At 34.7% G+C, this 12,636-nt stretch overlaps 1 long non-coding RNA gene across 1 annotated transcript; it reads left to right on the top strand.

The window, feature by feature from the left end:
* The first annotated feature begins 293 nt into the window (after positions 1–293).
* On the top strand, positions 294–7,003 carry LOC130540984 (uncharacterized). The gene is made up of 4 exons (XR_008955021.1): positions 294–1,597; positions 3,427–3,472; positions 4,723–4,816; positions 6,517–7,003. It is a non-coding gene; the product is annotated as an uncharacterized LOC130540984 (long non-coding RNA).
* Positions 7,004–12,636: the final 5,633 nt, after the last annotated feature.

The following is a 12,636-nucleotide window of genomic DNA, read 5'->3' as shown; positions in this document are numbered from 1 at the left end:
GGCACATCATTTGGCAGAGTTAGAGCTCACATCTCCAGCCTTTTACCAACTTCTAGGGATTGCCCTCTGCCCTTGTTCTAAAGTTTAGAGAGAGAACGGGTAGAAAGGATCTCTGAACTGAGAGATTCTAGCCATCATTAGAGGCGTGAGTACCCAGCTGAAAAGATGAGATTAAGGACCATAATCCTTAACCCTGAGATGCTCACTCACCATTCTATTCATGTTGCTTCCAGAATGCCAGTGGCATCACATAGAAGACACTAATATTGAAGGTTCTCAAACAGATGGCCCAGGTTAGGATTGAGATGTCTATTTGACCTTCAAATTTAAATGTAAAGTAGGAATTGGATATTATAGTCTTGGGAATCCAGAGAAGTGCAGGACCAAAATAACAATTTAGGGGTCATTTGTGTACAATAACTAGAAGAAGAAAATAACAGAGTTCCCAGAATATATGGCCAGTTGGATATCAAGACTAAAAATATTAAAAATGAAAATATGATCAATGGCATCAAGCACCGCTGAAAGGTCAAGCAAATAAGAATTGAGGGCTGACTACAGGTTTTGAACATATGGAAGACACTGGTGACCTTAGGGGAGACAAAAGAGATAATTTGGAAACAGTGGACGAAAACAATTTTGAGATATTTTTCTGTAAAGGGAAACAGAGCAATATGATGGTTGTCGGAAAAAGAAGTGGAGATTGAGGTTATGGTTATTATTTTTATTATTATTTAGGGAGGCCTGACAAGCTGTTTGTTGACATAAGGGAAAGATATATTACAGATGAAGGAGAGATGAAGGAGAGAGAAAAGATAATTGCTAAGAATTATCCTGGACTATGTGAGACAGAAACAGAATATATGAATGGGAGGTCGATTTTCACTAGATTTACTCACGATTTATTCAGAGTAATAGGAAAAATGTCAAATATAAGTGTATCAATATTGAGTGTAATTTTGGTACACTTATACATTTTTCCTAGTACTATTTCCATAAGTAATAGAAAAATGTCAAATATAAGTGTATCAATTTGAGTGTAAGAGCTTGTGAGATCTTCAATTTTTCGATTTTTATGCGATAGGACTATTTGGAAAAGATTTTGGTGGCTAGGACTGTAGTTGTTTTGACATTAATGGTGATGAGGTATAAGATACAGGCATCAAAGTGACAGTTAAGGAGGACTGTTTCCTATTTCCTCAGTTTAATCTTCTCAGGTGAGTTTGAAGGTGCCAAATAACATAGATTCCAGGATTTGGAAAGGCCACACAGGTGTACAGTGAAATAATGAAGGATTTAAAAGTTGTGTTGGAGAGAAATAGAGTGAGCACAGACATAAGATTTCAAGGAATAAGGAGGAGTAAACCACAGTCAGTGCTACTGGCAACAAGAAAAGATTGACTCATGATATGAAAGTCCAAGCTGAAGGCGGAGAGGGAAGGCTCTAGAAAAAGCAATGCAGAACAAAGAAGTCACATCCGTCACTTTCAAGCCTAGGTGTATGAGGTGTGGGGGAGGAAAGCACAGGCATCCCTGAGAAGCCTGTTGGAGAATCAGCATCCTCAGGGGAGATTCGAGTTTCAATCGGAGCAAGAAGGTAGGGACCATTTAGAGAAACTGTTCACAATGAAAATACTGTGTTTGACTTCTCAGTAGTTGTTCACACTTACACATTGTAGAATAATTTATTAACTTACATTTATATTTAAAGAAGATTAAATGTCTGGATAATTTGAAGGAAAATAAAATTTTGGATTTTCAAGAGAAACATTATAACTACAAGATATCGATATTTAAGAATACCTCAAAGGCAGAGGATTTGTTTCCATATAAATACATATTATATACTTTATACTTCTCATTTTTCATATATATGCAACATGCCTAGTACATCACACACCCTGAACATTTTTATATGCATTTTTGTCTCATTGTGTGGCAACATAGCTACTGTATTCAAGCAGTGACTCATTGATTAGGAAATTTTATATTGTTAAGGAAGCTCATAGTCTCACGTTCCTTAAAGTAATTTAAAATGAGTCTACTTGAGGCATTTCTGACTTGATTATTGTAAGTTCAATAACTCCCTTTTCTATTATTCCTCATTATGTTTAAAATCTATTGTGAGGTGATTCAAAGTGTAAGAGCCTGCAGCTATGTTTGAATGAGAGCAATAGTTACCTAGAGAAAGAGCTTTCTCCCACTCATATTGCCAGGTCTAAGCAACTGCTGCAGTCAACACACTATCATTGCTTTTAATAATCCATATGATGTGATCTTTAATAGCACTTTCATCAGGACTATATGTACCACACGAAAGAGAACACCCACATGCTATCACATGTGACTGTGTCTTTTAAAATACTAATCAGGCACAGAACAATCCTTGGCAATCTAAAACTCTTGGAGATGGACTTTGATTTCTGTGAAATAACTAAACGTTAATCTATGACAGCATAGTATTCCTAGATATTAGCACACATTTGACAATAAATAGAATCATAAACATGAGAACAAAATATTTAACTTAAACTGTTGTGAAGTCTTGAAACTAGTATTTCTTTCTAACTACCAGCATGTGGTTGTCAACTTAATCGGTGACTTTCTTTGTGGCTTTAGTTTTTACCTATAGAGCAGCATTTTACTATTATCATTTAATGAAGAAGAATTGTTCTGCTCTAATCACTTTATAGATTAAAAATGTAGACACTCTACATTGAAAAAAGAAATTAAATCAGCAATAGAATTTGAGACAAGTATATTTCAAAAGCTGGTCAATTGAATTTAAAATTGCAATTACTATCTCTAGTATATATATTTCCAAAAGTTACTGTATAAAATATATGTAAATATATCTATCAGTGAAATTTGTGCAAAAAGAGAAAATAAACTAGTATATGTTTTTTAATGTCTTAGAGAAAATGCTTTGAAAAATTTAGAAAATAAGAAATGATATGTTAAAAATAAGGATGATTCTTCATTCCTACCAGGCTTCTAGTCTTTTTATGACCGATTTTTTATGTTACTGATGAAAGTCTAAGCTTTTTCCTAAAGGGGGTGATTACACAGTCATCACTGGTCTCCAACTGTCCCAGAGCACTCTACTGAGGTTACTTAAATTAACCTTTGCTGGAATAAGTTTGGTTAATATGCTACCTCCAGAGAACCCCTAGCAAATGTTAAGTGTTTTATTGAAGTTTGCCAGGAACATTATATCACATGCTAACATATTTCCCTGGCTTATATGAGGATTATTCAAACTTCAATTGTTTAATAAACAGAACCTTATTAAATATTCACAGAAGATTTAATAAGCAGACTATTTGAAGAAATGTAATTTTACGTAACAGATGGAACCAGAAATATACCAATTTAATTAAGGGAAGAGACCACGACTAACATTAGTTTTCTTTCTTTATCTAATAGCATCCCAGAGACACTTTAACCAAACCCTGGAGAGAGAAGAAATAAGGTTTGAAAACCACTAGACTACATATTTGGATTAGACAGCTATTGCTTAGAATAGGACAGACTCTTTTCAAAGAGTGATGTGTGAATGAACTGTCTAGAGATATTAAAGTTATAAAAGTATATTGGTTTAGGTTATTGTTAGACAGCAGGCCTAAAGGAATTGATATATAGGTAGTCCTAATGAAATGCTCCCAGGATATTTGTAAGAAACATGCCTGCAGTTAAGGAGACCTGGAGAGCAGCCGGCTACACTTGCAGCTTGGTTTAAAACCAACCCTTTCTCCTCCTGCCCATTCCCACCACAACTTCACACAGGCAGGCCATTCTAAATGGTGCCCTGATCAAATCTGAAAAGTACCACTAACGAATGTTCAGCTATAAAAATATAATCGTCAAAAGATAAGCCACATCATCTTGAGTTTATAGTAAGACTGGATAAAACTGCTTTAACAAAGGGGAACACATTCAACAGAAAATGTGCCGTATGAAAATGATTTTTATGTAATGTGTATGGTTTTACATAAAAGCATTTGGTTGTAATAAATAATACATTTGAACTTTTTTTCTTAAATTAGAATTTTTTCTTGGCCTCCAATCATTTACAGTTGCATATCTAGATAGAAATACATGTAGTGTCAGTTTTTCTTGAGGTTCAGTTCAACCTAGCCCCAATGTGGACATATTCAAAAATCTAATTCTCATATGAAGCCAGGAAACCATTGCATGGATTTAATACTTGGTCTACAGTGATTGTCATCGTCATAGTTACTCCTTTAGCTTCAGCATACTACTGTTTGACAACTGTACTGTATATGTCTAGACAAGATGAGCCCTGGGGACTTAAGCAACCCTACTGGTGGTCCTCCCACTTAATGCAACTATTTCACAGGAGTTCCTTATACATCTTTTCTGTGAATGCACTAATCTTAATTCAATGGTGTGTAATGTACATTCCCTACTACTACTTCTCCAAAGTTAGCATTCAAACTAACCACCTGAGGGCTTGTGAATACAGAGATTTGGCTCCAGTCTCAAAGATTCAAATTCAATAAGATGTGGCAGGACCCAAGAATTCCTACCAATGTCCAGATAATGTTGCTGCTGCTGGTGTGTGGACCACATTCTGAGCAGCCCTGCACTAGAGGAATCCTCTGGCCATCCCTCATCTAGGATGATGCATGAAAACAGGACAGGGTTTTCTGTAGTTTGTAAAAATATTTTATTTGATTTCTTCTGTCTCCACCCCTGTAGTATGTTACTTTGTCGTCTTTGCACAGCAAGAACTTAGCATCATCCTCTTGTATTTTGGATTTTGTTTCCTATTTCCTCAGTTTAATCTTCTCAGGTGAGTTTGAAAGACAAAAGTTCTTTACCTGTTAACGGATGAGGAGTTTTAAGAATCTTTAGAACTATTTTCCTGGACTCTTGTTTCTTGAATGGGGGTAGGAAAAGTGTATGTTAATACTGCTTAAGCTTTTTTTCGATAAGTCAAATTCTAGAAGTAGAAAATAGAGAACAAGAAGATGAGTCAGACTAGGAAGTTTTAAAAAACTCCTGTAATCCCAGCACTTTGGGAGGCCTAGGTGGGTGGATCACCTAAGATCGGGAGTTCGAGACCAGCCTAACCAACATGGAGAAACCCCACCTCTACTAAAAATACAAAATTAGCCAGGCGTGGTGGCACATACCTGTAATCCCAGTTACCCCGGTGGCTGAGGCAGGAGAATCATTTGAACTCAGGAGGCGGAGGTTGCCGTGAGCTGAGATTGTGCCATTGCACTCCAGTCTGGGCAACAAGAGCCAAACTCTGTCTCAAAAACAACAACAACAACAACAACAACAACAACAACAAATATATATATATATATCTACACACACACACACACACACACACACACACACATATATATATATAATCTAAAACAGAGAGCATTAAAGAGACCAGGAAAAGGGTAAAATAATTTTATAAATTTAAAATATTTTATGAGAGGTGATTTGTAGAATCAATGATTTTTGGAAAAAAATGGGTCCGTTAATAGAAAAATGCATAAAAAATGAATAAATACAAGTGTGCAATAGAATAAAAATAAAGTGATATAGAAATTAAATCTAGGTTAGGCAAAGATTGTGTATAACCACTATTTCTATAGGGGAGAACACAATGAAAATTTATCATGAACTAAGAATGGCTACTGTGTATAGAGAAAAAGTAATATGAAATTATGAACACAGAGCTGTATTTTTCATTCTTCTAATATAAGCTGAGTTCTTAATATTAAAAAATCTTTCTAAAAATAAAAGACTATCTTACACATCTAGACAGAACACATTTAATCTTTGAAGCTGTGGAGAAAAGTGAGACGGGCCTCACTTCTCATAACACTAGATGCCAGAAGATAGTAAAAAATAATTTTCCAGTTTTAAAGACACACGGATACGTTTAACATTTTCTACCTATCCAGAATATTACCCAAGTTAAAAGGAGCAGAAAGATGTTCATATGCACATAAGCACTGAGGAATTACAATATTCACAACTTTAAAAATTTAATTGAATTTTTGTTCCAGGAATCAGTAAAGATAAAATAAAAACTAATAAATAAAGTCGTCATCAAAGAGCTGGCTACTCTTTTTAACAATATTTTCTTTAAACAATTATGGCGGTTATATTAGATTGAGTCTTAAAATCTATTAAGTTAATGATAGGGAATATGTGTTTTAAAAATTATACTACCAACCAGCCGGTTATATCCATGAAAATGCACTAAAGATTACAAAACAGAATACACACTTAAACAACCATATTTATGCCGTGAAAATCCACAAAAGAACCAGAATAAAAGCAGTTACATTTTGTCCTCAGAAACTGTGAGATACTATTTAAGTAAATTATCAGTTTGACCTACACCAGTCAACACAAAGTTCTTAATTAAAACCAGAAAAGTTCTAACCAAGAAACATTAATATTAGAGCCTATGAGGGCTTGATTATTAACATCGTATTTCTATTTTTTTGTTTTTTTTTTTTCCTCTAATTTTGAATCCAGCCATAGGTCATAAAGATGGCGATGGTTATTTCCTTCCTCATACCCATGGTTTGTTACAATGTGACTTTGCGGTTCTTCCCATCAGTAAACAGAAGCCATTTTCTTACTCCTTGCCTCTGGATGGGCCTTGTGGCTTGCTTTGAGCAATAGAACGCATCAGAAGGTGACCTTATGCCAGTTTCATGCCTTGGCTTCAGGAGGCCTTGAATACTCTGCTGCTCCTTAGGAATCTTCTGAGCCACTGCTTAACAAGCCCCAACCTCTCCAGCTGGAAGATGAGGCATAATACAGAGGAGAGGCAAACTGTCCTAAAGAGACAACCCTAAGCCAACCAGTCCAGATGACAGGAGGTTGACCTTGACACATGTGTAAGCCCAGCCAAGGTCAGCCAAACCTAGTACAGATCAGAAAAACCGTCTATCAATGCTCAGCCCAAATTTCCAACCCACAGAAATATGAATTAAATAAATGATTGTTGTTTAAACCATCTTGATTTTGAGATGCTCACACGACTGACAGCTGATTGAACTGCCATCTGGCTACTTACCAGGTTTAAAAATCACAATTATGTCTGCATATGCACACAATGCTAACTCTTTTGGATGGGCCTTTTCTCATAGGATTCTCTTTCTCAAACACAGTTGAATTATCTTTTTATTATGTTTTCTCCATCCAGTTTCTAATTGTGGGATCTTATTTGTGGGATCTAAAAAATTGAACTCATGGACATAGAGAGCAGAATGATGGTTACCAGAGGCTGGGAAGGGTAGTGGGGGGATGTGAGGCAGTAGGGATAATGAATGGGTATAAAAAATAAAAAGAATGAATAAGACCTACTATTTGATAGCACAACAGGGTAGCTGCAGTCAATACTAATTTAGTTGTACATTTTAAAATAACTAAAAGAGTGTAATGGGATTGTTTGTAAAACAAAGGATAAATGCTTGAGGGGGTGGATACCCCATTTTCCATGATGTGATTATTTTACAATGCATGCCTGTTTCAAAACATCTCATGTACCCCATAAATATATATACCTACTGTGTATCCGTAAAAATTAATTTTTTTTTTGAAAAAGAATGCAGCCATGGCAACACCTTGATTATAATAACCTGGTGAGACCTGAATAGTGTTTCTGACTATTCGGGCTGTTTAAGTCCCATAATCTTAGGTTGTTACGGCAGGAGTAGAAACCAAATATAGCAGGGAAAAAGGAATCTATTAAATGTTAAGATAACAAATGTTACAATATTTTTTGAGTTTAATCTTTAGATCATACTTCAAAATTTAACAACAGTGACCAGATTCAATTTTTGCGAGGAACTGATTTCCATGTCACAATTCTATTCTTTCCCTTGTATATCACTCTTCATCAAATTAAAATTTAATAATTGTAGAATACATTAGGAAAATGTCTGCATACTGGCATTCTGAAGGCTTTATAGTATGACTTACAAAATTGTTTGTGGATATATGCCCGGTGTATATATCCACAAAATGTCTATCATTTATTTGTGGGCTCCAAAATAAATGATATATACAAATAAGAACAGATATTTTGTGTCTGTGTTTATATACACAGTATATAAACTGCATACATACAGTGCTTGTGAAGATGAAGTCAGTTATCAGCTGTGGGGACGGGGACATTTCTGAGTTTGACTGTGTAGAGATAAATTATGATTTGAAATTACGTGAGAGCTGCATGTCAGTGCATGATCTTCGTTTTAATTCTCTGGAATTCAAAGTAGCTAATATGCTCTCTAAACAATGCAATTTTTCTTCTCTATATTATGCTTTGAGAATTGGTTTATTCCTCACAAGTGACATAATTTGAAGACAGATCGATTTTTTTTCTGTTTGTAGATGTTGAATCATTCTTAATTAAATAGAAAGAATTATTCATCAAGCTTTCTTTTTCATTTCTGCACACTCTGGGATTTATGTTTCAGAATATCTCACTTCTATTTTATGTAAATGACCTTCTGGATTTGTGCTGTCACTAAACTCAATTGTGCTTGCTAATAGCTAGAACGCAGCTGCTAAAAACAATAAATTGAGCATAGTCAACTTGAGAAGGAACAAATATATTTTATTTCCTTAATGTTCTGTCTTAAAAGTGATCCATATTTATCTAATATTTTAATAATAAACTCAGTTTTACATTAGCTATAATTATTATAATATGCATGCATTATTATACTCTAGGTAAGTAAATAATGTAATAGGCTAAAAGAAATAAATTTTGAGTGAAACTTAAATTACATCACTTTTTAGCTTTTCCCCTTCTTTTGAGAAATTTTGACTCCACTTAATGGATACTTAAAAGTGAATTTGTTTCATTAGACAGTTATAGAATGAAGGGTTCTTACTGTATCATTTCCATTTATCATTAGACTAGAGATTCTGGCCAGTACAAGGCATCGAAAAAAATGAAGGGATAATAACAACTGGAAGAGAATCAAAACTTTCATTACTTATGGATGTCATCATTGCCTACGTAGAAAACTCAAAAGTATCTATGGACAAACTTTTAGAAATAATAAATTCAGTCATTTTTCTAAGGACAAGGTCAATATACAAAATTTAAGCATATTTCTATATGCTAATGGGAAACAGATTAAAAAAACAATATCTCACAAATAGAGTTCATTAATATCAAAGGCTTGGGCATGAATTTTACAAAAGATGTACAAAACCTCTATGTTAAAAAATCACACGACATTTGTAAAAGATATTAAAGGAGACCTAACTTAATGGAAGAAAATTATATTCAAAGGTTGACAGACTAAATATTTTAAAGATATAACTCATAGCTATATATTAGTTATAATAGATTATCCCCCATGTTAATCTATAAGTCCAAACAATCTCAGTCAAAATCCTAGGAGTTCTTTGGGAGATAAGATCACAGTTAAAAAAAAATTCTAAATAAGTAAGGAAATATTTATGCCCAAGAGTAGCCATGGCAATTTGCTAGAATAAAATGGAAACATTTATACTACGCTCTTGAACTCTATCAATATTAATATTTATTGGGCAGATTTGGCAGGAATACAGACTAAGAGATGAATACGCAGTAAGAGTCCAGAAGCACATATATTCCATTAGATTATTTATGCCAAAGTTGACATTGCAGTGCAGTGAGGAAAGTGTGATAATTTCAATAGTTGATGATGGATCACTTTCCCAAATGTTTCTTGACCAGTAACTTTTACCATAACTAAAAATGCATTCCTAATGAAAGGCAGAACTAAGCACGCTGCCAGTACGTGTATTTTCAAAATATTTTAAACCTTCCAATAGATGTCTCATGACATTTAATTTTAGTATTATTTCCCTAATGACAAATTACATTTAGCATGTTTTCATGTGCTGATTTGCCTTTCATTTATCTTGGTTTTGTGAAATGTGGTTGTTTTTTTTTTCTTTATTTTCTATCCTTCCCTTTATTTCAGAATCCCTGTCTCTGATTTACAACAAACCCAGATTTTACATTTACTTTTGATGGGGAATATCTAGTACATTTCCCATACATTTCTAGTACATTTCTTTTCCTGTTTATATGGCTTGGTGTCATCTGAGTATAAGCCAGTTTAGATAAAACAGTGTTGCAGTACTCTTTCCTACTGTGTACTCAAGAGGCAAAGTCATAGCTGCATTGTATAAAAGTACCAGATTGCATTCTGTAATCTTCTCTGCCTTCTTGCCCAAAAGCAATGAAAACTTCATTGCTAATGGAATAATTTAGTGTAAGATAATCAGGCAGTTTTGGAAGGGTAAGGATTGAATATTTTGGGGCTTGACGTGGGTGTTTAGTTTCTTCCAAAATAAAATTTGGACACTTAATCCTCATTTAATTTGGAAAGAGATTATTCAAATGCAGTCAATTTTATGATTATGCTAAGCCCAACATGCTAGCAGATCATCTTGAGCCCTTCTTTTCCCTTCTTCTGCCTACGCTTTCTGTTTCACTGCTCATTATCTTCATCAGTATGTAGACAGAAAGGTCATGGTGATATATAAGTCAATCCCTTTTGTTTTATTTTTGTATCTCTGCAAAACATTTGGAAGGAGAATAAGCTTAAACACATATGAGACCTAAGGATCAACTGAGAATTTTAATTAGCCCTGTGCTTTTTTTAAAAAAAATTATTATACTTTAATTTCTAGGGTACATGCACACAACGTGCAGGTTTGTTAAATATGTATACATGTGTCATGTTGGTGTGGTGCACCCATTAACTCCTCATTTACATTAGGTATTTCTCCTAACGCTATCCCTCCCCACTCCTCCCACCCCATGACAGGCCCCTGTGTGTGATGTTCTCCACCCTGTGTCCAAGTGTTCTCATTGTTCAATTCCCACCTATGAGTGAGAACATGTGGTGTTTGGTTTTCTGTCCTTGTGATAGTTTGCTCAGAATGATGGTTTCCAGCTTCATCCATGTCCCTACAAAGGACATGAACTCATCCTTTTTTAGGGCTGCATAGTATTCCATGGTGTATATGTGCCACATTTTCTTAATCCAGTCTATCATTGATGGACATTTGGGTTGGTTCCAAGTCTTTGCTTTTGTGAATAGTGCCGCAATGAACATGCATGTGCATGTGTCTTTATAGCAGCATGATTTATAATCCTTTGGGCATATACCCAGTAATGGGATGGCTGGGTCAAATGGTATTTCTAGTTCTAGATCCTTGAGGAATCTCCACACTGTCTTCCACAATGGTTGAATTAGAAAAAATGCTCATCATCACTGGCCATCAGAGAAATGCAAATCTAAACCACAATGAGATACCATCTCACACCAGTTAGAATGGCAATCATTAAAAAGTCAGGAAACAACAGGTGCTGGAGAGGATGTTGAGAAATAGGAACACTTTTACACTGTTGGTGGGAGTGTGAAATGTCTTAAAAGAAAACCTTCCCAAGTTCTTTTTTAGATTGTCATGTGTTTTCTCATTTTTATGACTAGAAAAATAAAACATATATATATACATAAATTCATTAAAATTTCTATGATTTGCACATATTTTATTCCAAGTATAGCTTGACTTTTTATTATATCACAATGTCTGACACAACGCAAACTTTTTAAATGTGCCTAAGTGAAAGTTATAGATTTATTTATTTTATAGACCATGTTTATGACATATTGAAGAATTATTTTCCTAAGGCAACATTGTGAAGATCATCTCATGTTTATTTTTGTATTTTATAGTTTTACATTTTGTATTCAAGTCTATTACCTACTTGAGTTAACTTTGTGTATAAGGTGTGAGAAATAGCTCTAGGTTCATTGTTTTTCATCTGATGTCCATTATTTCCAGCACTATTTAGTGAAAAAAGAACTATTTTAGGCCATTGAATCTTCTTTACACATTTTTAAAATGTCAATTGGCCATGTTTAGGTGGATCCATTTTTGGATGTTCTATTTATTTACATTGATCTTCATTGATCTATGTATCTATTCCTTCATCAATACTATGATTTTATGATTACTGTAACTTTATAGTAAAAGTTGAAATTAGCAAATATGAATGCTCTGATTAACACATGCACCCTATAAATATATACAGTAATTATGTATCAATTAAAAATTGTTTTGGCTGTTCAAGTATTTTGGTCTTTCCACATAAATTAAAAAATCAAGTCGTTAGGCTCACGCCTGTAATCCCAGCACTTTGGGAGGCTGAGGCGGGTGGATCACAAGGTCAGGATATCAAGACCATCCTGGCTAACACAGTGAAACCCTGTCTCTACTAAAAATACAAAAAAAAAATTAGCCGGGTGTGGTGGTGGGCACCTGTTATCCCAGCTACTCAGGAGGCTGAGTCAGGAGAATGACGTGAACCCGGGAGGTAGAGCTTGCAGTGAGCCGAGACTGAGCCACTGCACTCCAGCTTGGGCAACAGAGCGAGACTCTGTCTCAAAAAAAAAAAAAATCCAGTTGTTAATATCTTGGAATAGCTTGTTGTTATTTTGATTGAGATTATGTTGAGTATATAGATCAACTTTGGGATAATTCACATTTTAATGATATTTAGTCCTAGCAATTTGGGAGGCTGAGGCAGGAGGATCACTTGAGCCCAAGAGTTCAAGACCAGCCTGAGCA

The sequence above is a fragment of the Pan paniscus genome, chromosome 17, assembly GCF_029289425.2.
Source record: "Pan paniscus chromosome 17, NHGRI_mPanPan1-v2.0_pri, whole genome shotgun sequence".
NCBI classification, from domain to species: Eukaryota; Metazoa; Chordata; class Mammalia; order Primates; family Hominidae; genus Pan; species Pan paniscus.
The sequence above is the reverse complement of the archived record's forward strand: the minus strand, read 5'-3'. Positions and strand labels throughout refer to the sequence as shown.